Source organism: Rhinopithecus roxellana, chromosome 9 (genome assembly GCF_007565055.1).
Source record: "Rhinopithecus roxellana isolate Shanxi Qingling chromosome 9, ASM756505v1, whole genome shotgun sequence".
Classification (NCBI taxonomy): Eukaryota; Metazoa; Chordata; class Mammalia; order Primates; family Cercopithecidae; genus Rhinopithecus; species Rhinopithecus roxellana.
The window spans coordinates 100,443,382-100,470,144 of NC_044557.1; the positions used below are offsets into that span (position 1 = coordinate 100,443,382).

General features: G+C 38.2%; 1 protein-coding gene and 1 pseudogene across 4 annotated transcripts in view; both read left to right on the top strand.

Moving 5' to 3' along the window:
• The first annotated feature begins 13,194 nt into the window (after positions 1 to 13,194).
• On the top strand, positions 13,195 to 13,944 carry LOC104682722 (annotated as a pseudogene).
• Positions 13,945 to 14,539: 595 nt separating this feature from the next.
• LOC104682723 (40S ribosomal protein S24-like) overlaps positions 14,540 to 26,763 on the top strand; it is a 55,856-nt gene continuing 43,632 nt past the window's right edge. The window contains exons 1-2 of one of the 4 annotated variants that reach the window (XM_030937259.1): positions 14,540 to 14,881; positions 19,625 to 19,876. The gene's annotated coding sequence lies outside the window, so the exon portion shown is untranslated. The remainder of the gene's footprint in view (positions 14,882 to 19,624; positions 19,877 to 26,763) is intronic. The other 3 variants (XM_030937257.1, XM_030937258.1, XM_030937256.1) reach the window with 3 other exon arrangements.

Sequence of the window (26,763 nt, forward strand, 5' to 3'; positions counted from 1 at the left end):
TTAGGAAATGGAGGTGTTGGGGTCTAACTCCTGTATTTTAACCAGTGGCCACTCAGAGTATATTGCCAAAGACTGAGGACCCCTAGTCATTTAGGAAGCAATTGACCAATAGATAACTCATTTAGTCCAATCTCTTCATCTCAAGGATAAGGAAACTAAGGCTGCAATGGGAAAGGCACTTCTCCAAGGTTAGAGAGCTGAGGCTAGCATGTAGGATTCCTAAATCTGTTACCCATTTTCACTGGTCCAAATGAAATGGATCTTCTTTCCCCTCAAAACCTGTTATTTGTTCAGCCATATTCTAACTCCAGAAAGGAGTGTGTGTATTTGTGTGTGTACGCATAACATGCATAATTTTAAAAGATCGTACCTTCCAAAGAAGAACCCATACTGAGACACACACAGTAAATGCATGCATTTCTCCATCTAACAAACATTTACCCAACATCTGACTCAAACTGTTCCAGTTGTGTCTGACTGCACCACAAGGTCATTTGAGGAATTAAAAAAAAATACTGAAGCCAGAACACCACTCAAGAAATTTTTATATATTTTGGTCCAGGGTGGGGCCAGGACTCTACATTGCCTCAGTTTGTACATATTATAGGGTTCTCAAAACTAACATGGACATAACAGCTCCCTTCATTCTGTCTCCATAACTCAAAGAAACCCAAGTGAACCCTACTGGGATCCAAATATTTTGCATCTCAGTAAATAGCATCACCAGGTTACTCAGGCCAGAAACTAGCATTTATTCTTTATTCCTCTTTTCCTTGTCCATCTGTGTCCAACCTGTCAGCTTGAGTCAGGTGTTGGGTAAATGTTTGTTAGTTGGAGAAATGCACGCATTTACTGTGTGCATCTCAGTGTGGGTTCTTGTTTGGAAGGTACAATCTTTTAAAATTATGCATGTTATGTGTACGCACACACACACGCACACTCCTTTCTGGACTGTTTCTCCTGTCATTCCTTCACATGTTTGAGGGCTCGGAGCTCCTCTTTGAGCAGGTTGAGCTGCAGACAAATTACACCCTTGTGAAGGGTTGGACTGCTTTTTGAGCTCTCACATTTTTCAGTTATATTCTTCCCTTCTATCCTTCATGCTTTTCTCATAATTGGCCTATCTAAACAAGCATTTTTGTGGCCCTAGAGGAGAATGTTCTGCTCTGGAAAAAACTGATAAAATTTCATTACTGTATAATCTCCGTCACCTTTTAGCCAAACAAGAAATAAGTAGTTTCAAGATTGAAACAAGCAGAGGCCTCTGATGGGTCATGAGTCCGATCTGTCTGGATTATACTGTCACAAAGAAAGGGCACCTCTTTGGCCTCCCATACCTTAGCCTCACTTGCAGTGGTGTGAACAGACCTCACATTCCAGGGCTGTGACCTCACATGTTGGGAAGAGTCAATGACCAATAACAATTTAAAAGTCAGAAAGCCATAGATGATTTTCTTCTTTCTGATGATCACACAGCAGGTAGAGTGCTTCAAAGTTTGGGCTTTATATTTTAACCAAGAAATAAAAGTATTCTAGAGTAGTGCTGTCAAATAGAAATAAATATGAGCCAAATATGGAACTTGAAATTTCTAGCAGCCACATTAAAAATAGTAAGAACAGATGAGATTAGTTTTAATATTTTATTTGTTCTAATATATCAAAATTATTACTTCTACATCTAATAAATAAAAAATTGTTAATGAGATATTTTACTATTTTTTCATACTGTCTTCAAAATCCAGTGAGCATTCCATGCTTATTGCACATCACAATTTGGATGCTAGGTTTATAATAGTTTAAGTGAAACTATACTTCTACCAAAGCAATAACGTTATATTTAATGGAAAATAATTAAAATTAAAATTTAGTTTCTTGGTCACACCATCCACATTGCAAGTGCTTAATAGTGCTGGGTGGCTCATAGACACCATATTAGACAACTCACCTTCAGATGCTAGAATATGGCTTTTACGATTTTTTGTTAATAGTATTAAGGACTTTGTAAAGTATCCAGTCTTTATTAAATGTTATTGAATTCTTACTAATTGATAAAATTATTTTTAAAACCACTGAAACAAAAGAAAGAAAAATACTAAGTATGGAATCAGAAAGAAGGACAAGTTTGTTTTACATCTCACAACTCAAATGTCCTTATCTGTCAATGAAATGTTAAGTTCTTCAGTACTACCCAAAGCGTATCTGCGGACAAATGATTCAAGAGCAAGCAAATTTGGGAAATGCTGCATACAAATCCATCTCACCAGATATTCACACAACAGACTACTATTATCTTTTACATTCATGGATCAGAGATTCAGAGCAAGCTCTGTCTTAGGCTATGTGCTCATCTTTGGTCTACAACTATCTTTCTTCTTTCTCTCTCTGTTTCTTTTGTCAATGTAATTAGCAAGTATGAGCCCAAAACAATATAGAAAATGCAGAACTTTAAAGTAGCTTGCAACTTTGGCCTAAGGTAATCATTATTCCAGCCAAATCCTATGCTTATGATTATGATTTCCTTACTTTCACTAGATAAATATTTATATCACATATGCTTTAGCAAAATGTGATATATAATTTATTACACACACAGAATCATACTATAGTGAGTTATATTATAAATAATTTTGAAACCTAGTATACATTGAGTCAGATTGAAAAATCCATAAGATACCTCCTCAATCTTTGTTCAAGCCTCTATCATCTCTAAATCTATCTCTAGACTATCTTATTAGTCTTTTAAATGCATTTTGCCTAACTTCAATCTTTTCTCTCTTCAGTTCATCTTCCATACTACCTTCATAGTTACCTTTCTAAAATATAACCTTGACTGTATAATTCCACTGTTTAATACCTTTTAGAGATGCCTCAATCATTAAAAGATAAAGTTCAAATTCCTTACAAGATTGTATTAGACTTTTTAAAATTTCCGTAGTTTTCCTATTCCAGTAGACACTGGTATACTGCAATGTGACTTTGCCATTCCTGTCATCAGTCCTGGGACTCTTTCTCCATTCTCTTTAATCTGGGCTACCTTTATAACTTGCTTTGATTAATAGAATGTGGCAAAAATGACAATTCAATTTTTTTATTTTTATTTTAAGTTCTGGGATAAAAATGTAGAATGTGTAAGTTTGTTACAGAAGTATATGTGTGCCATGGTGGTTTGCTGCATCTATCAACCCGTCATCTAGGTTTTAAGCCCTGTGTGCATTAACTATATGTCCTAATGTTCTCCCTCCCCTCACCCCTCCCTAACCCGCAACTGGCCCTGGTGTGTGTTTTTCCCCTCCCTGTGTCCATGTATTCTCATTGTTCAACTCCCACTTATGAGTGAGAACATGTGGTGTTTGGTTTTCTGTTCCTGTGCTAGTTTGCTGAGGATGATGGCTTCTAGCTCCATCCATGTCCCTGCAAAAGACATGATCTCATTCCTTTTTATGGCTGTACAGTATTCCGTGGTATATATATACCACGTTTTCTTTATACAGCCTATCATTGATGGGCATTTGGGTTGGTTCCATGTCTTTGCTATGGTAAAATAGTGCTGTAATAAACACATGTGTGCATGTATCTTTGTGGCAGAATGATTTGTATTCCTTTGGGTATATGCCCAGCAATGGGATTACTGGGTCAAATAGTATTTTTGGTTCTAGATCCTTGAGGAATCACCACTGTCTTCCACAATGATTGAACTAATTTACATTCCCACCAACAGTGTAAAAGTGTTCCTATTTCTCCACAGTCTCGCCAGCATCTATCGTTTCTTGATTTTTTAATAATCACCCTTCTGACTGGCATGAAATGGTATCTCATTGTGATTTCAATTTGCATTTCTCTAAAGATCAGTGATGTTGAGCTATTTTTTATATGTTTGTTGGCTGCATACATGTCTTTTTTCTTTGAGAAGTGTCTGTTCATATCCTTCGCTCACTTTTTGATGTGTTTTTTTCTTGTAAATTTCTTTAAGTTACTTGTAGATTATGGATATTAGACCTTTGTCAGATGGGCAGATTGCAAAAATTTTCTCCCATTCTGTAGGTTGCCTGTTCACTCTGATGATAGTTTATTTTGCTGTGCAGAAGCTCTTTAGTTTAAATAGATTCCATTTGTCAATTTTGGATTTTGTTGCCATTGCTTTTAGCATTTTTGTCATGAAGTCAGCCCATGCATATGGCCTGAATGGTATTGTCTAGGTTTTCTTTTAGAGTTTTTATGATTTGGTTTTACATTTAAGTCTTTAATCTATTTTGAGTTAATTTTTGCATAAAGTGTAAGAGAAGGGTCCAGTTTGTTTTCTGCATATGGCTGCCAGTTTTCTTAGCACCATTTATTAAATAGGGAATCCTTTTCCTATTGCTCGTTTTTGTCTGGTTTGTCAAAGATCAGATGGTTGTAGATGTGTGGTGTTATTTCTGAGGTTTCGGTTCTGTTCCATCGATCTACATGCCTGTTTTGGTAACTGTAGCCTTATATAGGTTGAAGTCGGGTAGCATGATTCCTCCAGCTTTGTTCTTTTTGCTTATTATTGTCTTAGCTATACTGGCTCTTTTTTGGTTCCATATGAAATCTAAAGTAGTTTTTTCTCATTCTTCGAAGAATGTCAATGGTGGTTTGATGGGAATAGCAATGAATCTATAAATCACTTTAGGCAGTATGGCCATTTTTATAATATTGATTCTTCCTATCCATAAAGATGGAATGTTTTTCCATTTGATTGTGTCTTCTCTTATTTCCTTGAGCAGCGGTTTGTAGTTCTTTTTGAGGAGGTCCTTCACATCCCTTGTTAGCTGTTTTCCTAGGTATTTCATTCTCTTTGTAGCAACTGTGAATGGGAGTTCATTCATGACGTGGCTTTGCTCATCTGTTGTTGGTGTATAAGAATGATTGTGATTTTTCACACAGATTTTCTATCCTGAGACTGCCGAAGTTGCTTATTAGCTTAAGGAGTTTTGGGGCTCAGACAATGGGGTGTTTTAAATATAGAATCATGTCATCTGCAAACAGAGACAATTTGTCTTCCTATTTGAATACCCTTTACTTCTTTTGCTTGCCTGATTTCCCTGGCCAGAACTTCCAATACTATGTTGAATAGGAGTGGTGAGAGAGGGATCTCATCCTGTGTTGTTTTTCAAAGGGAATGCTTCCAGCTTTTGCCTATTCAGTATGAGATTGGCTGTGGATTTTTCATAAACAGTTCTTATTATTTTGAGATATGTTCCATCAATACCTGGTTTATTGAGAATTTTTAACATGAAGGGATGTTGAATTTTATCTAAGGCCTTTTCTGCATCTATTGAGATGATCATGTGATTTTCATCATTGGTGCTATTTATGTGATGGATTAGGTTTATTGGGTTTGCATATGTTGAACCAGACTTACATCCCAGGGATGAAGCCAACTTGATCATGGTAGATAAGATTTTTGATGTGCTGCTGGGTTCAGTTTGCCAGTATTTTACTGAGGATTTTTGTATTTATATTCATCAGGGATATTGGCCTGAAGTTTTTGTTGTTGTTGTTGTGTCTGCCTGGTTTTGGTATCAGGATGATGCTGGCCATATAAAATGAGTTAGGGAGCAGTCCTTCCTTTATGGTTGTTTGGAATTGTTTCAGAAGGAATGGTACCAGCTCCTCTTTGTATCTCTGGTAGATTTGGGGTGTGAATCCATCTGGTTCTGGGCTGTTTTTGGTTGGTAGGCTTTTAATTGTCTCAATTTCAGAATTTGTTATTGGTCTATTCAGGGATTCAACTTCTTCATGGTTTAGTCATGGGAGGGTATATGTGTCTAGTAATTTATCCATTTCTTCTAGATTTTCTAGTATATTTGCATAGAGGTGTTTATGCTATTCTCCAATGGTAGTTTGTATTTTTGTAGAGTCAGTGGTAATTACCCTTTTATGATGTTTTTATTGTGTCTATTTGATTCTTCTCTCTTTTCTTCTTTACTGGTCTAGCTAGCTGTCTATTTTGTTACGTAAAAAAAAAAAAAAAAAAAAAAAAAAAAAAAAAAGCTCCTGAATTCATTGATTTTTGTGCAGGGTTTTTTGGGGTTTTTTTGTTTGTTTGTTTGTTTGTTTGTCTCTATCTCCTTCAGTTCTGCTCTGATCTTAGTTATTTCTTGTCTCCCGAGAGCTTTTGGATTTGTTTGTTCTTGCTTCTCCAGCTTTTTTAATTGTGATTTTAGGGTGTCAATTTGAGGTCTTTCTAGCTTTTCTAGCTTTCTGATGTGAGCATTTAGTGCTATAAATTTCCCTCTTAACACTGCTTTAGCTGTGTCCCAGAAATTCTGGTACGGTATCTCTTTGTTCTCATTGATTTCAAAGAACTTCTTGATTTCTGCCTTAATTTTGTTATTTACCCAGGAGTCATTAAGGAGCAGATTGTTCAGTTTCCATGTAGTTGTGTGGTTTTCAATGAGTTTCTTAATCCTGAGTTCTAATTTGATTGTACTGTGGTCTAAGAGACTGTTTGTTATGATTTCAGTTTTTTGCATTTTCTGAGGAGTGTTTTACTTCCAATTATGTGGTTGATTTTAGAATAAGTGCTATGTGGCACTGAGAAGAATGTTTATTCTGTTGGTTTGGGATGGAGAGTTCTGCAGATGTCTATTAGGTCTACTTGATCCAGAGCTGAGTTCAAATCTTGAATATCCTTGTGAATTTTCTGTCTCATTGATCTGCCTAATATTGACAGTGGGGTGTTAAAGTATCCCACTATTATTATGTGGGAATCTAAGTCTCTTCATAGGTCTCTAAGAACGTGTTGTATGAATCTGGGTGCTCCTGTATTGAGTGCATATATATGTAGGATAGTGAGCTCTTCTTGTTGAATTGATGGTTTTATCAATATGTAATGCCCTTCTTTGACTTTTTTGACCTTTGTTGGTATAAAGTCTGTTTTGTCAGAGACTAGGATTGCAACCCCTGCTTTTTATTTTTTTTTTTTTTTTCCATTTGCTTGGTACATTTTCCACCATTCCTTTATTTTGAGCCTACGTGTGTCTTTCTACATGAGATGGGTCTCCTAAATACAGCACACCGATGGGTCTTGACTCTTTATCCAATTTGCCAGGCTGTGTTCTTTAATTGGGGTATTTAGCCCATTTACATTTAAGGTTAATATTGTTATGTGTTAATTTGATCCTCTCATCATGATGCTATCTGGTTATTTTGCACAGTAGTTGATGCAGTTCCTTCATCGTGTCATTGGTCTTTATATTTTGGTGTGTTTTTGCAGTGGCTGGTACTGGTTTTTCCTTTCCATATTTTGTGCTTCCTTCAGGAGCTTTTGCAAGACAGGCTTGGTGGCGATGAAATCCCTCAGTATTTGCTTGACTGGAAAGGATTTTATTTCCGCTTCACTTATGAAGCTTAGTTTGGCTGGATATGAAATTCGGGTTGAAAATTCTTTTCTTTAAGAATGTTGAATATTGACTCCACCACTCTTTTGGCTGGCTTGTAGGTTAGTCTGATGGGCTTCCTTTTGTAGGTGACCTGGCCTTTCTCTCTGGCTGCCCTTAATATTTTTTCCTTCATTTTGACTTTGGAGAATCTGATGATTATGTGTCTTGGGGTTGATCCTTTCCTGGAGTACCTCAGTGGTGTTCTCTGTGTTTCCTGAATTTGAATGTTGGCCTGTCTTGCTAGGTTGGGGAAGTTCTGGATGATATCCTGAAGTGTGTTTTCCAACTTGGTTCTATTCTCCCCATCTCTTTCAGGTACTCCAATCAATCATAGGTTCAATCTTTTTAAATAGTCCCATATTTCTTAGAGGTTTTGCTCATTCTTTTTCATTCTTTTTTCTCTAATCTTGACTACATGCCTTATTTCAGCAAGACGGTCTTCAAACTCTGACATCCCTTCTTCTCATTGGTCAATTTGGGTATTGATACTTGCGTATGCTTCACGAAGTGCTTGTGCTGTTTTTTTCAGCTCCATCAGGTCATTTCTGTTCCTCTGTAAACTGGTTATTCTAGCTAGCAGTTGCTGTAACCTTTTATCGAGGTTCTTAGTTGCTTTGCATTGGGTTAGAACATGTTCCTTTAGCTCAGTGGAGTTTGTTATTACCCACTTTCTGAAGCCTACTTCTGTCAATTCGTCCATCTCAAAGTCTCTCAGCAAGTTCTGCACCCTTGCTGGAGAGACTTTGTGATCATTTGGAGGAGAAAAGGGATTCTGGCCTTTTGGGTTTTCAGTGTTTTTTCAATGATTCTTTCTCATCTTCATGAATTTGTCTATATCAATCTTTGAGGCTGCTGACCTTTGGATGGGGCTTTTGTGGGGACTTTTTTTTGCTGTTGATGCTATTGTTACTGCTTTCTGTTTGTTTCTCTTGCAAGAGTCATATCCCTCTTCTGTAGGGCTACAGGAGTTTGCTGGGGGTTCACTTCAGGCCCTATTCATCTCATTCATTCCCGCTCCTGGAAACATAACTTGAGGAGGCTGGAGAATAGTATAGATAGATACGTGCTCCATCCTCTGGGATCTCTGACCTCGAAGGGCACCAATCTGATGCCAGCGGGAATGCTTCTGTATAGGTTGTCTGACAACCCCTGTTGGAGGGTCTCACCCAGTTGGGTGGCACAGGGAGCAGGGCCTGTTTAATGAAGCACTGACTATCCCTTGGGAGAGGGGATGTGCTTTACTGGGGAGAAACCCATTCGTCTGTGTGGCCTGAATTCCTCATAACTAGCAGGAGAAAAGACTAAGTCTGCTAGTCTGCAGAGACCACAGCCACCCCTCCCCCTAGCTGGAGTTGTTTGAGTTCCTCTTGGGAGGCCGCACCTAGCGAGGAGAAATGGGTCAAGGTCAGGCCTGAAGAGGCACTCTGTCCGCAGTATGTCATAGCCAATGTGTTGGGCTGTGGGCGATACCTCTTGGGACCAAGTCATCCAGCCTTCCCAGCTCCAGCAGGGGAAAAGTGCAGACTGGAGCTACAGAGATGACTGCCGCCTTTCCCCACCCTGGGAGCTTAGTGTGTTAGGAGGCTATCAGTCCCAGTGTTGGCTGTCACCCCTCCTGCAAGGAGCTCAAACAGCTTAGGCAGCAGGCAGCTGCAGCTGTGGTGCTGGTCACCACTCCCCATGGGAGCTTGGAAGGCTTAAGCAGATTCTATATCCATGGCTATTGGGAATCTGCAGGGCTTCGTAATTGGGACCCTAGGCCCGGGTGGTGTGGGCTCACGAGTGGGATCTTCCGATCCATGGGTTGCACAGTTCCATGGAAAAAGCACGTTTTCCCAGGCTGAGTAGCACGCTCACTCACCGCCTCCCTTGGCTTGGGGATGGGGGCTCCCCTGCCTCATGTGGCTCTCAGGTGGGCCGCTGCACCACACTGCTCTTCCTTCCTCTCTGTGGGTCCCACCAGCCACCTAGTCAGTTCTGATGGCAGAACATGGATACCTCAATTGCTAATGCAGAATTCGTGTGCTCTTATGGTTCTTTTTGATGGGAGCTTCTGATCGCTGCTGCTTCTACTTGGCCATCTTGGCCGGCCCCCTTGAAAACGCAACTTTTGAGGTTAGGGTTAAGAGGCTTTGCATTTTCTGATTTTGTTCTCTTGGAACACTTCCCTGAGTCAGTCATGAAAATAATCTTAATTCACCTACTGAAAGATGAGAGGCCATGTGGAGAAAAACCATGCTATCCCAGCCAAAGAACAGAATCAGTGGCCAGAAAGGTCATCTTATACCTGCCAGTCTAGTCAAATCTCCAGCTATAATGAATCACATGAGTGAATCCAGGAAAAATCTCTACAAGACTCTCCTAATTGACCCATAAAATGATTAGAATTTTTTTAAAATAATGATTGTTTTAATTCACTAACCTTTGAAATGATTTGTTACGTAGCAATGGATAACTACAAAACCCTTTATTAAGACTTTAGACATTGAAGATTGTGCCTGGTAGACCATCTCAGACAAAAAGGACTTCTAATGACCTTTGCATTTTCACAGACAACAGAAGTAGATGGAGGCTTTACTTAAAAAATAATTATGGATATGTTTTTTGAGGCATAGAGAAAGTCGCCTATCAGATTCATGGAAAATTCACAGAGCTTTGAAGAGAATTTTCATCAGTGAAAATACTGGCAGTTTGAATTAAAAAGGACAAAGACAGCTTGAAAACGGTTCAAATTTACTATGTTCAGAAAGCAGGCAATCAAAAAGCTTAACACCTGCAAACATGGGTCATTTGTTTTCTTTCTTTTTTTTTTTTTTTTAACAAGTTTATTGAGCTACAATTCACATAGCATACAATTCATGCATTTAAAGTATATAATATTGTGGCTTTTAGTATATTCTCATATTTTGAATCTATCATCACAGTTTTAGAAAATTTTTTTACCTCAAAAAAATTATTGTTTAGCTATCATTTCCCACCCTACCCACTAATCCTTCCCATCTGTACGCAATTATTAACCTACTTTCTATACCTATAGATGATTAAATCTATAGGTTGCTTATTCTGGACATTTTATATAAATAGGTCATAAAATACATGGCCTTTTGTGATTGGCATCTTCACTTAACATAATGTAATCAAGGTTCATTTTATGTTATAGCATGTATAACTACTTGATTTCTTTTATGGGCAAATAATATTCTACTATATAAATATATCACATTTTGTTTATTGACTCATCAGTTGATATGCATGTGGGTTGATTTCAACTTTTAGCTTTTATGAGTATTGAATATTGGAGCTGTAAACATTTGTTTACATTTTGTGTTTTTATTTCTCTTGACTATATACATAGGTGGGAAATTTCTGAGTCTTATGGTAAATCTATGTCTTATTATTTGAGGAAACTGCCAGATTGTTTTCCAAAGTTCTTGCACTATTTTACATTTCCAGCAACAGTCTATGAGGATTCAAATTTCTCCACCTTCTTGTCAACTCATATTACAAGCAAAAGGGAATCTGGCAATTATTGACCAGGTCCTTACTGATGTTGAAGAGGTTGTGGTTGGGCTTCATAGACTGGTCGTTACAGAAGTTGTAGTCAAAGTTGTATTTTTATGTATGGCTTGGCAATTGCATATTCACTCTCTCACCACTCGCTGAGTTTTTGAAGATAAGATGTTGATCATATTGGTAATGATGTCCACAGTGTTGGTTACTTCTCCAATAAGGGCGTGCATGACCTGAGCATTTTGCCAAACTTTCTGAGCAGTCCAAACAGTGGCTTATCCAAAGAGATAGTTGGACCATGAATGTTTAGCTGGAATGATAATAAGTTCTTCTAAGCTTATAACAAATCCTCAGACTTGAACTTGCAGTGATTCTTCAAATCCTAGGGGGTAAAGACCAGCAACAGGGCAACCTAGAGTCCCAATAAGTATATAGGCAGTCAGATTTTAGTCCTCAGTGACTACAAGTCTAGAGGAAGAAATAAAAATAGAATCGTTTTTAAGGCTGTTAGTTTGTAGCCACATGCTGAAGGAAACTGGAATAATCGAAAATCTGGTAAAGGTTGACAAGCTGTGCCAGGTTAACAATCTGTGCAAGGTAAATACCAAACTAAAGTTTCCACAATGATAGAGAAAGCTTGGCTACAAAGTTTGCATATTGATCAGTTACTAGCAGTTTACAATGAGGCACTAAATAGCTCAAACACAAATAAACAGAATCAGAATCTGATAATCCAGAAAGATGTGCTATGATTTCCCATGGAAACACAAGTTTTCTTTCCACAGTTACTCCTCCCCTTTTGATCAAGGACAATCTCAAAGAAAGATTATTCTTGATCACAAATTAAAGTTGGTCTCATGAGATTTGGCCTTGTTATTTGCATAGGTGCAGCAAGAGTGCAATTTACATATAGATCTTGCTATATTTGCTTTGCTGGAAGTTTTCATAAAGAATGTCAAATTGGACTTTTGAAAGCCTCTTGAGGATAAGAAGCCAAGCCAACAACTCACATCAGATTACACATGCAGTACCTATTGATTTGGCAGGCATTCCTTTCTTCATGAGATCCCACAAATATCCTAAGATTCCAAAGCCTGCTGGGAAGTGACATTCCTTGCTCACCTACAAAGCTGCGAACCCCACAAAACCAGGTTTCAAGCCAGTTTTCACAAGAGGAGCTTTGTAAGTATCGGCCCCATAAGGTCAACCTTAGTTCCTAAAAGTGTCTGGTCATATCTGATCAAATAAACGTCATTATCAAATATGACATCCAGGCAAAGCCTTGGTTGTATTACCAATGTTTTTGTGCCGTGTTAACAAAGAGGACAGACTCTTATGGAATCTATGCAAATAACCCTATTGCCATGAAGATTCAATGAGAGTTTCCAAATTTTGAACAGATGAGTCAGGGAAGAAAAGAAAGAAGTTTCATTTCTGTTTACAAGAAATTAGCATAGTTTATAAAATTGTTTGAGTGACAGCTTAAGAGAAAAATAAAAGAAATTCTTATTTCCAGAAAACAGAACAATAAAACATCAACAATATTTCAAATAAAAATCATAGCCATCTGCTCATTCAGTTCGATAAAATTAACTTTTCTTCCACCTGATCTTGTGTTACTTGTTTCATGAATGCATCCGCTTCTCAATTAGAAGTCTGCAACTCCTGACTCAGTCCAGTGGTATGGTTTCATAGTCATTTGAACAATGCCATCAGAAATCTGTTCCCCGGAGTGTATGGCATGATCCTTTTCCACCATACTCTAAGATTGTTCTTTTTTGCTGAAGATAGAAAACCTTAGCCTATAATTGATTGCAAGGATTTTATGGAAACATCAGTGTAAAACAGAACAAACAAAACTATCAGTAGATGACAAAAGTCTAAAAATGGCTATCATGTACATATTATTGATAATTTTCAAAAGTGAATAATCTGAATAGAGTTCATTATAAGAATAACACAATTGACAAACACATCTGGTTGTTTCTGTTGTACAAAATAAAACGAATTCAATCCAAAAAACATTTTAGACAAAATATATATAAATATAATGTATTAGCAATATTTTCAAAGAGGCTATATCTAATTTATAAAAATGCTTATATATAACCTTACAAAGAAAACATTTTCATATATAACATAAAAATCCTGAAACATTAGATGCCGCAAATACCTAGCACTTCATTAGAATTTACTAAAAATATATCAAAGTTATCAAGTAGAGTCAGTAAATCTGAAGTAGATTCTGAACATTAGAGTATTAATAAAAATGCAAAGGTAAGTGAAGTGAATCCCCAATGTAAAACTACCAGCCTAGCATATATTGGTTCCAAATAAAAGAAGTAAAGTTTTAACCAAGTTAAATTTTGAAAATAAAATGAATGACTGATAACACTATACTGCTTTTATCTAACATCAAGCAAAACAACACCAGGAGTCCGACAAATAGAAATATATCATGGACAGTCAAAACATTAACAATTCTGACAATTGTGTTGACAATTCAACAATTGTGTTGTCATCTCTTATAGCATCTCCTGTTTCCCTGGCAATCCTCAGAACTCAGACAGGAGTGTGGCCCCATCAGTGCATGTTGAAGGGCGAAGGCCTGCTACCGAGAATTATCCATTTCAAGCAGAAGGAAAATGGACCAGTTGTGCTGTTGGGACACATTACAGGATTGCCTGAAGGACAGCAGATTCCATGTTTATCAGCTTGCAAATAATATACAAAACTGTACCAGTGCTGGTCCTCACTTTAATCCTCTATCTCCAAAACATGGTGGACCAAAGGATCAAGAGAGGCATGTTGAACACCTGGGCAATGTGACTGCTGGAAAAGATGGTGCGACAATGTGTCTATTGAAGATTCTGTGATCTCACTGTCAGGAGGCCACTCCATCACTGGCCACACAATGGTGGTCTGTGAAAAACCAGATGACTTGGGCAAAGATGGGAATGAAGAAAGTACAAAGATGGGAAATGCTGGAAGTTATTTGGCTTGTGGTGTACTTGGGGATTCCCAGTAAATATTCCCTTGGATGAGGTCTGAGTGCCAGTAACACATTTATTATCCTGCTAGCTGTAGAAATGTAACTTGATAAACATTTAACACTGTAATCTTAAAAGTGTAAAGAAAAAAAAAACACACACATTCACAATTCTCCAGAAACTTCTTATGTAGAATACAGTTTTAAACATGTTTATGGTAATAACATTTTACCCATACAAATTTAACCTGTGCAAATCTGAGCATCTCTTCTCATTGGACAATACATCCTAGACATCTTGTCAATGATAACATATCAAATAATCCTAACTATTTCCAACTCTCGTCTTTTCCCACAGTAAAAGAACACATCTTTGCAACTTTCAGAGGTCCTCTGAGAAATCTCAAAGGCACTTTTGGGCACTGAGGAGGCTAAGAAGATTGTGCTTGACTGTTAACCGAAACAACTTTTGGCTGTTTTGCACAGGACTAACAGGCCCTCTGCTTTATGTGAATTTCTCACTTTAACTTGTTTGCTCCATTTTGGGTGCAGACCCAGCCCCATGTGCCTGACCACAAACCAACATTTCCTGTCTCAATTCTCCTATTCATATAATGTTTAAGGATGTTTGTTAAGTTTTAAGAATTCCCTCCCACCCCCAGATCTTTGCATGGTTTTGCTGATTTCCCCTCAAATTCCCACGTGTATCTTAAAATCTTTGCTCACTCATCCCTTCTCTGAATTAGGATTTGAGCATCTTTCTGTTATGCTGTTGCCCCACTTCTATTGCAATGCTCCCCTTCTTCAGAAAGTTTTTCTAGACTAATGTCCAGATTAAACTTCTTTTCTTTGACAATAATGATGCCACGACTTGGACAAAATGCCCATTGCCCCTGGCTCCTGCTTTCTTCACCCAGTGCTGCCTTATTGGACTCCTTGTGCCTCTCCGTGACTGGGGAAATCAGGATCCACAGTGGTAAGTCATGAGTCTAATCCAGTGTTCCAGACATCTGTCTGTTGTAACACAGTGAGAAGTTGACTTATATTATTTTTGTCATTTTCTTCTGTTTATCTATCTTTCCCTTCTGCCTTTTTTGAGTGTGGTGAAAGCCCCTCATTCTCTCCTGAGAATCACACCTGAGTTGAAATCCAAAGGCCTCTACCACTGTCAGGTGTCCCTTCCATTATCATGAGAAACCATCAATTTGGCTGTTGTTCTCCAGACCCCTCAACGGTGGGGTATGCTCTGTGTTACTATGGTAATAATTCCACCCACTTTCTTCAGGAAAAAATGGTAATATTTTACAACTTAAATTTCAATGGCCTCTTTGGAGAATGTAGAATTTTTCTAAATTGTCTCATTCTGCAAAAGGTTATTGAATCCTGCACCACCAAGATCTCATCGAAGCAATAGATGCTTTGTTGGTGGTGGTGGGCATTTGGTACAAAGAGGCAGAAAAAAAAAATGCTCTCTCTCAAAAACTTTTCAGTGACCATTGCTTCTTTCAAAGACAGTCTTCCTTCCCCAACACCTCCTGTGACCTGTGTCTTCCATCACCTATCCCCCAATCTCTCTTTTCTACCATCTTCCATGTTCCCTTCAGCTCCCTTTAATTCTTGGATCTTCCTCTTTCAACCCTCTATCTCCTCCACCTTTCTGTCCACTCCTGCCAGACCTTTCCTCTCCCACTCTGGCCCCTCAATTCTTTATTATCCCTTGAGCTTAAGTCCTGTCCCTTCATAGGAGGCACTAGAGGAGCCCAGGGGCACTGAGAGCAACAGCCTGAGGCTAAAAAGTCTCACTGGAAACAGGCTGAATGTTTTATCCACTCAGGTGGACTCTGGAGACACCAGATGACTGCTTGGTCTCTCCTCCATGGCTCCCTTGAAATTGAGTCCACAACTTCCCTAGAATTATACACCAGAGCCAAGGGTAGCTTATGGGTCTCCTACACAAATATTGGTGAAGATGCTTCAGTTCTCATATTGAACATGTTACTTCAACTTGCCCATCTACCAAAAATATTACCCTTATAAAATTATAAAGGCGAGGCAATGACAATACTTTCTTTCTTTCTTTCTTTGTTTTTTGAGATGGAGTCTCGCTGTGTCACCAGGCTGGTGTATAGTGGCACAATCTCGGCTCACTGCAATCTCCACCTCCCAGGTTCAAGTGATCCTCCTGTCGCAGCCTCCAAAGTAGCTGGGATTACAAGTGCATGCCACCATACCCAGCTAATTTTTGTATTTTTAGTAGACAGTGTGTTTCACCATGTTGGCCAGGATGGTCTCGATCTTCTGACTTCATGATCTGACTGCCTTGGCTTCCCAAAGTGCTGAGGTTACAGGCATGAGCCACCGTGCCCAGCCAATACTCTGGTTTTTTATATGAATCAGTGAGTTTTGCATTTCTGTGATTATGCCTAAGTCTTGGCTAAAATTTAAAAATTAAAGCCGTAAGTTGGCTATGTCTGCCTATATGTTTATGTATGTGTGTTTGTGCATGTGCACATACATTTTGTTTGTGTAATATTTTCCTACCTCCAGATGGTATTACCACATTAAATTATAATACACCTTAAATAAGCTCATTTTGGGTTGGCTTAGAGATGAATGATAGCCTACATAAGTATTCTTGAACTTCCTTGAAATTAGGATAATCAAATTTCTAATATCGTCAGTGTGAAAAAAGTATTTTTATAAAAGCTTAACAAAATGTTAAAAAAATACAAGTTCACCAAATTTAGATAAACCTTTGGCCATTGAGAGTAGTTTGATATAATTGATTTAATAAATAAAGATAGCTATGTCTTCTGAGTTGTCCACATTGTAAAAATACACTTTTGTTCTACTTGAGTATTTTTTTCCTAAACTTACACAAATATATTGAATCTCTGTGCTTGATAATCTAAATGTATTCTTGGTATATTCTAACTATATGTTTGATATATTCATGACATATTATGTCTCATGATTATCATGTATTTCTTTTATTTTTGTTTCATTTTATTTTATTTTTTGAGATGGAGTCTCACTCTGTCACCCAGGCTGGAGTGCAGTGGCACGATCTCAGCTCACTGCAACCTCCACCTGCTAGGCTCAAGGGATTCTCCTGCCTCAGCCTCCCAAGTCGCTGGGACTACAGGCGACTGCCATCACACCCAGCTAATTTTTGTATTTTTAGTAGAGACTAGGTTTTACCATATTGTCCAGGCTAATCTCCAATTCCTGACCTAGTGCTTGAGATCCGCCTGCCCCGCCTCCCAAAGTGCTGGGATTACAGGCATGAGCCACTGCGCCCAGCTGATCATGTTATATCTGAAAATGTTTTCTCTATAAAAATTATGCCCATCCACTTTCATAAATTTGATGTAATATCCACCCTTTTTTTGAAAATAAAATTAATTATTATGTTTACACATATTTTCTCTGAAACTTTCTGCGGCAACTTTAAGTGCCATAATGACAACTAAATTTTTCTGTCGATTGTATTATTTTTATAGCAAACTTTCATCAGATCTTTTACTTTCAAAAATTATCAAAAACATGTTAACCACGGCAATTTTAAGTCTTTTGTCATCTATAGAGGACTTTGTTTCAACAAAAAAGGACTGACTCAGAGATACATGGAAAAGGATTATGCTAGGTACTCTTGTGTAAAAGTTTCTAATTACGTTGCTTAAATAACTTTGGGACCAAAACAATGAACTCAGTCAGGAATTCCAGAACTCTAGCTGAAAAAGAGATGGATTCATAAGACTACTAATCCGTGATCAAGTGGGACAAGAACTAATTACTTAGGAGTGAATTAACTGATGATGGATAATTATGGGATTTTTTGGAATAGGGCTATTCCTTTAATGTACTATTTTCCTATTTTCTCTTTTTTTTTTTCTTTTTTTGTTTTTGTTTTTTTGAGACAGAGTTTTGCTCCTGTTGCCCAGGCTGGAGTACAATGGCATGGTCTCGGCTCACTGAAACCTCTGCCTCCCAAGTTCAAGCAATTCTCCTGTCTCAGCCTCCCGAGTAGCTGGGATTACAGGGGAGTGCCACTACACCCGGCTGTTTTTGTATTTTTAGTAGAGGCAGGGTTTCACCATGTTGACCAGGGTGGTCTCAATCTCTCGACCTCATGATACGCCTGCCTTGGCCTCCCAAAGTGCTGGGATAACAGACGTGAGCCACCGTGCCTGGCCTAATATTCTATTTTCTGGACATAAGAAAGCCCCTCCTCTTTTTTTTAAAGCTATTCATCACTCATAACAATTTCATAGACTATGCTAATTTCTAGTAAACAGAAATGAAACTTTTTTCTTTTCTTCCCTGACTCACCCTTTCAAAATCTGGAAATTCTCATTGAGTCTTCTTATTTTCATGGCAATATAGTTATTTGTATAGATTCCATAAGAGTCTGTCCTCTTTGTTAACAGGGCACAAAAACATTGGTAATACAACCAAGGCTTTGCCTGGATGTCATATTTGATAACGACGTTTATTTGATCAGATATGACCAGACACTTTTAAGGAACTAAGGTTGACCTTATGGGGCCAATGCTTACAAAGCTCCTCTTGTGAAAACTGGCTTGAAACCTGACTTTGCAGTGTTCACAGCTTTCTAGGTGAGCAAGGAATGTCACTTCCCAGCAGGCTCTGGAATCTTAGGATATTTGTGGGATCTCGAAGAAAGGAATGCCTGCCAAATCAATAGGTACTGCATGTGTAATCTGATGTGAGTTGTTGGCTTGGCTTCTTATCCTCAAGAGGCTTTCAAAAGTCCAATTTGACATTCTTTATGAAAACTTCCAGCAAAGCAACTATAATATGATCTATATGTAAATTGCCACTCTTGCTGCACCTATGCAAATAACCAGGCCGAATCTCATGAGACCAACTTTAATTTGTGATCAAGAATAATCTTTCTTTGAGATTGTCTTTGATCAAAACAGGAGGAGTAACTGTAGAAAGAAAATTTGTGTTTCCATGGGAAATCACAGCACATCTTTCTTGATTATCAGATTCTGATCCTGTTAATTTGTGTTTGAGCTATTTAGTGCCACTTTGTAAACTGCAGGTAACTGATAGTTATGCAGACGCTCTCTTCTCTGGTAGAGATTTAACTGACTTTCTCTCACACTATGGGAAAACCAGTTTTTGTAACTACTAATAAACTGTTGAATCTGTTATCTTGCACAAATTGTGCACTTTTACTAAATTTTCAACTCTTCCAATTTTTCTCAATATCTAGCCATAAACTCCTAAACTAACCTTCCAATGTTTCTCCTTTTTTGTTACTTATAGTCACTGAGAAAACCTTACTATCCAGATCCCAATTGAGACCTTAGGTTGCCTTGTGGCTGGCCCCCAGGCTCTGAAGAATTACTGCGAGCTCAAGTCTGATGACTTGTTATAAACTTATGAAGATCCATCATTGCTAGCAGACTATGCATGGTTCTCTTTTTCTCTGGACAAGCCCTGACTGGACCACAAAAAAAGAATGGGGAAATGCTCAGGTCACATATGTTCTGATAGAAGAGGTAACCCAGACTCTGGGCAGCATTACCAAGAGCATCAAAACATTCAAAGATCAATGCTACATGATCAAAAGGGCTTATCCACTAACTTCTTAAAACCTCCTGGAATGGATACCCTTGGGTTAAACTTCTGTCTTTCTCACATTAATATCTCCTTTTATATTAACATTTCTCTTTTTTCCTTTTAGGCATCCAACTTTTAAGATGCCTGATATGAAGGACACTAAAACAACTGACCTTTGCCAGCATGCCAAACAGATGGTTTAACTAGTCCTCCAGGAACAAAACGGAGCAATTCTGACCTGGGACTATTTAACTCCGCCATCTCCTACTTGAGATTCTCCTTGTCTCTCTGTTCAAGGATACTTTCACTGAGCCTTTCTTGAACAAGAGTGGAGGACTGATAGGGCGATTAAACTCTGTCTTTGACACAACTTTAGGTTGGTTTGCCTAAACTACTAGGTGGTCAAATCTATATGAACCTCCTCCAGTATTCTAATTTGTTTTCTGTCTTAGACCCAGAATCCCACTCCATGTGCCTAACCATAAACCAATCTTCATGCCTTAACTTCTCTGCTACCAATATTTGATGTAGCCCAGTAAGTTTCAGCATCATCCCTCACCTCCCCACAGTCCACCACCCACTCACCGCCCCCATCCCCACACACATATACCAGCTCTTAGCATCAAACCCCCTTCCACTTTCCATAAGCATCTCTCCCAAGGTCTCTGCATATAATAGCTATGTTTGCTCACCCCATGCCTGAGACTTTCCTGGCTTAGATCTTGAGCATCATTCTATTGTAAGATTCTCCCTTAGTAATGTTTTCCTCACTTAACTTCAGATTTGTACATTTTTTTTTCCTTGACAGTGCAAAACGATACCATTTAGGATTTGATTTTCAGAAGGTAAAATATAAAACGTTGTCAGGAAATTTGAATACTTAATTAAGTAGGATAATGGATCACTGAGAAATAGTACTTGGTTATCTATTTAATCAAATGATGTAAAATAATTTTAGAGTAGATATAGAAGATAACGTAATTGCAAAGAACTTCATCTCTTTTATATGAAGACTGTTCTCTTAAACAATCAAGGACTCGAGAAAGTCAGTACAAAGCACAGAAAATTATTCTGATGAGATTCTGAATGTTTATCTTCTAAGCAGATTACTCAGAAGGTAAAGAAAAATATTTTACAAACTCTTATTAAGAGACTACACTAATCCAAATAAAATATTTTAATAGAGAATAAAATAAATGCTAGTTTTGCATCTGCATATTTGATGCATATATAACGCTTATATTAAAAATTTTGTAAATAAACCTATTAAGCTTTAGCCAGCTGTGACTACAAGAAATAAAATTTCCTATCCATGAACCTCCTACAGCTTTCTCTATCTAGTTAGGGTTTTGTAGGGTTTTCCCTACACCTTCCCATTTCTCATCCTGGAATAACTACTCATCTGACTTCAGAAAAAAATTACTCTTGTTTTCCTTAACAAAAAAATATCCTGCATACCTTGCACTCAAAATGTTCCTTTCTGCCACAGTCACTTCTACTAGAGTCTCATTCATCTCATTGACATATATTGACTATAACTTTTTTTAAATTTTGTTTTGAGACAGAGTCTCACTCTATCGCCCAGGCTCAGTGCAGTGGAGGAATTTCAGCTCACTTCAACCTCCATCTCCCGGGTTCAAGCAGTTATCCTGCCTCAGCCTCCTGAGTAGCTGGGATTATAGGCATACGCCACCACGCCCAGTTAATTTTTGTATTTTTAGTAGAGATGGGGTTTCACCATGTTTGTCAGGCTGATCTCAAACTCCTGACCTCGTGATCCACCCGCCTTGGCCTCCCAAAGTGCTGGGATTACAGGCGTGAGCCACCGTGACCGGCCTTGATTGTAACTTTTGACTACAGTAACTCCTATTGCATAGAGAAACCTTGGAGGTAGTATAAAAGAAAAGTTACTGGATATGTATTAATACAGCCAGATAGATCTTATTCAAACTGCTGCAGTAGGGGAGAGAGGTTTCTGTATGGAACTGAGCTCAACTTCTAATACAGCAAAGACAGTTGTGGATTTATAGCCAAGGAGTACAGTAAGATGGTAAGCAGATGGAAAATTACTAAGAACTTAACTAGATATCCAAGGTAGAGGGATTCTTGCTAAACTGACTTAATAAAATTATTTTTAATAATAAAACTGTTAATTAATGAAACTATTAATAATAAAACTACTTTCTAAAACTAAGATATCCAGAGTGGAGAGTGAGAAACTTGATCAAATATCCAGTGGTCTAATATCAAGAATTAGTAAATTCTTAATAAATTCGCTAAGCAGGAATCTTTGCCAAAACTGGACTGGGCAGACCAACGTCAAAGTCTACTTAGGAAGAATGCTCCAAGGAGCCTGACTCAAGTTTGGTCAAGGGAAGAGAGTCTTTTTCAGTGGATAATTGTGAACTATTTTCATATACACTATTTCATAGCAGATTAACATCTTAGGAATATACATCTCATAATTTTTGCAGTAATAAACATCCCTATAATACAACTCACTGTAGCAAAAAAAAAAAAAAAAAGTTCATTAACACACCCAAATATATAGACTCTCCGTATTATATAAAAAATAATAGGCAAAAAGTCTATAAGCAGAAAATTATACTTAGCAATTAATGCTTCAGTATTTTATTCTAGTTAGATAATCTAGGTATCTAATTAATGCCCATTAATTTACCAAATTTAGCATCAGTGTAAAGTTTTATGTTATCAAAAGATCTTGGTCTTGAGCCAAGATGACACACTATAAAATATAATTAGTTACTTTTGAATTAACATTTGTCAAAACAGTGATTCAATTTAACTAAGTGAAAATTTATATTTTTATAATTATAAATATATAGTAACTAAAATGATAGATTATTAAACCAAGAAACCTGTAAAAGCTGAGGAAGAATGTGCCCAAGTAGATTAAATTGTATGCTTGTGTAATACCAAATACTGAGAACTCAGAAGACATAACTGTTTTAATTAAACCAACGATATAAAGCTAGTCTCATTTGCCAAAATTTACCTAAATTATGTGAACTTAAATTCTTAGAATATTTGAGCTAGTACATATAAGAATATTAAAAGTAGAAATGCAATTATCTTAATTTCCAGACATTTTTGAATATTTTATATATATAAGACCTTAGTAAGCTCTAAGTCAATCAGAAAATAGTACTTTTAAAAATTTTGATAGTCTAATTTAGTAATACCATCTGGAGGCAGGAAAATATTACATACCCACAGACACATAAATATACATACTGATCTAGAAAACTTATCATTTTAATTCTAAAATCTCAGCCATAGGTCAGGCGTAACACAGAAATACATAACTCACCTGTTTCTATATAAAGGGCTCTTTTTGTTCCACTGGGTAGAAATTCTTGATTGAGTTCAAAATAGAGAAAAAATAGACAACAAACAAAAATAACAAACCCAATTTTCTGACATCTTTCTGACCTAACAGAGACACAATATCTGCAAACCATTTAATTCATTTACAGAGATTACCAAGTGACCACACACACACACACACAAATTCAGCACTAGAGATCAACTGCCTACTCAATGAAAATTAAATTCCTACCATGCTATCAACAGACAAGAGTCTGGAACACTGAATTAGGAATAGGGCTCACCTTTAGGTCCTTGTATTGCCGGTCACAAATGGAGCAAAAAGGCTCCAAGTGTCCTTATTACCTGGGTGGAGCAGATGGAGATCTGAAGGCATGGTCCCATTTTGAGTCATGGCACCAATCCTGTCAAAGAAACAGACAAGTTAAAAGATTGCTTTTATTTTGGCTATTGCAATAGGGAAACCACTCTTATCTGAAGATGATGGGAATGGCTCAGCCTCTTAGGCAGTTTGGCTTTTATAGGGAGGGGTAAACACAAATGCAAATGATGTGGTTTAACACTGGTCAGTTTGCAAACTGCAGACGTCACAGTTTCCAAAACATTTGGAGATGTTTTTCTCGGTAGTGGTTGTGGTTTTTCTTAGGAAGCTTCAGAGAGCAGAGTTATTATCTCAGCTAATCAGCTATGAGACAAAGAACAGGATGTAGATTTTTTGCTTTGTCAGCAGGTTTTGTCAGCAGATGAAAGGGTACAGTTTGTGGTAGGTCTTGTCACACTTGACCAAAGATCTTCTAGAAGAGTTTCACACAGAGATAACATCAAACAGGAAAACCAGAAACAGGAAGGAGGTTGTGGTCGTTCCCACTCCCACCCCCCACCCCAAGTAAGGCTAAGAGGCTGAGGCATACCTCCTTGCAGCCTAGCTCACTTACTTGCATGTGATGCACTTCCTTCCCATGCCTGCCTGCCCCACCCCACCCCACCTTCTTACACATAGCCTTTCTTGCCCTGTGAATACCCATTTCTACACCTCTCTATTTGCACTCACGCTGACTCAGTGTGTCACCTCATCCCTCCAAGACTACTGTACTACCTTCCAAAATGGCCGCCTTCCTTCCACTCTTTTTTCTCACAATTTAGTTTCCACAGAGAAGCCAGAATGAACAAAAGTGAAAATCTGATTTTGTTACCAACCTGTTCAAAATTTTTCTGTCTCTCCCTATTGCCCTTCAAGGAAAGCCTATACTACATAGCACAACATTCAAGCCCTTCATGTTCCAGGTCACCCCCTTTTCTTGCCAGCCCTTAGCCAACTCTACATTCCAGCTCTGCGGAACCTCCAGCTGCTTTCCTACACCCCCTGCACTTCTCCATGTCTAGGACTTTGCTTGTGCCTTTCCTTTCACCTTCAATGCCCTCCCTCCAACTGGCTAAGTCCCAATGTATGTATATAAGAAATTTAAAGGATACCTCTCCTGAATTTATCCCAGGCCCCAACTTCAGCCCCCAGCCTTCCCTACCACCTTGAAGCTGAGTCTAGTTGAAATTCCTCTATTCTCTACCCTTTCCAGTCACAACACTTACCACACTGTTTAACAAGTTCCTCCTTCTTTTTCTGTCTCTGCAGCTAGACCAGGAGCTCCCTACAGGTCAAGACCATGTGTTCTCTGTTGTTTTTTCATGGCAAGGGGAGACATAGGGTTGCAGTAGTGAGTGGGCATCTGTTCTCAGAAGGCAGTGCCTAGAGCACTATAAGTACTTAATAAACTCTTGTGAAATTAAAAAGTGGGTGAAGTCACCATATATGTTTAAAATTGTACAATACACTGGATTTACAGAACACATCTCAAATCCTGTAGAAACAAGACAAACTCACATAAAGCAATTAGCAAAAACTGAAGACTCTAGGATGTAGAATATGAAATAGAATGATTTATGTTAATCAATTGTGTTACATCTCATGAAACCTAATGAATGTTAGAACATGGTAACCAGCCACTCTGGGGGTCTGGATATTCACTTATTTCAGGATTGACTTTTTTAACTCAAACCCAGGAGAGAATTCCTCCTTAAAAGCTAATTCTTGGGACATCTTCTGAGCAAGCCACATACTGAAATCAGTTGTATTCCTTTTTAATTAACCAATGTGAACATCCTCTTTGCTTTCATGACTATGGGATGTATTCCTCAAAGTCACATCCACACTCACAACTATATTGGCTCTCACACAGTACCCTAAGCATGCTCAAGACTTGATAGATACTGCCTGAATTGGTGACTTGCAGAACAGCTGTACACCACTTCTGGGATGGTTTATGATTTCCTTAATAGGAGTCTTGGTTTTCTTTATCCCAAATGTATTGTCTGCAATATCACTCAAGATTGTTAAGATCATAGTCACAATTTAAAAAACAAAAGTATGTATCCTTACTAACCATATTCATAAATATGAGTTACAAAGTGTAGAATAACTTCAGAAGAAGCATACCCCAGAACTACAGAGTAGTGCCATAGGTAAATTGCCTCTTATAGATGCTGTATCTCAGGAGAGGGCACTCAGAGGAGTAGGAAAGGTCTGAAGTGGAAACTGCATGGTTTAATTTGGGTTCCCCCAGAGGTAGACCCTGACACAGGATTATTGCAAATAGATTTGAAATGGGATCCCAAGAAACATCAGTAGGGGGCTGGAGAATGAGAGAGGCAAGAAAAAGAAGCTAAAGGGGAATGTCATTGTAGGAAACAAGGTCTCAATCTCCAGGAGATGGAGCAGAACAGCCTCAGAGTTGACTCACCTTAGCAGTAAGACATCTGAAATATTTAATTTAACAATTCCCATTAGCTATTAGTTGACAGCTGTCCTGAGGGTATTAATTCCCTGCATTTCAACTCACCTGACATCAGGTCAAGCATATTATCATGGCAGAGGGAGCCCTTAGGTAGAAAGTCATGGGTTCTTGTAGCACAAAGAACACAGACTCTATTACATTTCAGTTGAATCTAAGCTGTAGCATGTGTAATAAGCTGTCTCAGCTGATAGACAGGCAAAAAATAATTATGAATTTATTTAGCTTCATTAAGTTTCTGCAATACACCATCCAATAACTGGATTTCCAAATTCGTTCCCAGAATGTTCATTCACTCTTTTTCTACCTAAATGAGAACAATTACCTCAGGCGAATTAAATGTGTCGATTCTGTCCTTTAAACTTTTGCTCAGTCCACATCCAATGCATGTTTCTTGTAGGTCCAGAAGCAGATCCTGATGCAGGGATCCCAGTATAAATGATGTATTAAGGATGTTCTCTTACAAGAAGGCAGGCAGGAAGCAGGAGAGGGAAGGGAAGAAGCCAAGCTGACGTGTGATTTCTCAGGAAGCTCCAACTGCAGCCTGTTCTGCGGAAGGCTCTGAAGTATAAAATATACCCTAGGGTGGTCATGACCTAAGACAAAGGAGCTGGGTTATTCTATTCCCAATAGACAATCAAGCATTGGAAACACTGCCCTGAAATACTCTAGGTGGGGCACATTAAGTTGTCTCATCTGTCACAGATTCTTACATTTTCTGGTTAGTCACAATTTCTGGGAGAAAATTTATATACAGAAAAGTTAGTGGAATACAGTAATCTGTTGTAGCATTTAGACCTGAGGCCATAAGTGATGGTCATCATCCCCCTTCTCTGACACTGTTTTAGATTCCTTGTGAAGCTTTGGCTAGTGCCTCTGTCAGTGTAGGTGGCCTTCCTGGAGGGGCTACTAAAATCACCCTCCCTGAGGAGTCTAGGTCCCTAGTTACCACATTTTATCAAGCCATAGCATGATAATTCTAAGAGGTGTCCCAGTAGGTTTCCCAAGTGCAGAACATTATTTTGTGTGCTCCCCTTATATAGCAGACTATTCTCATGGTCCTGGCAAC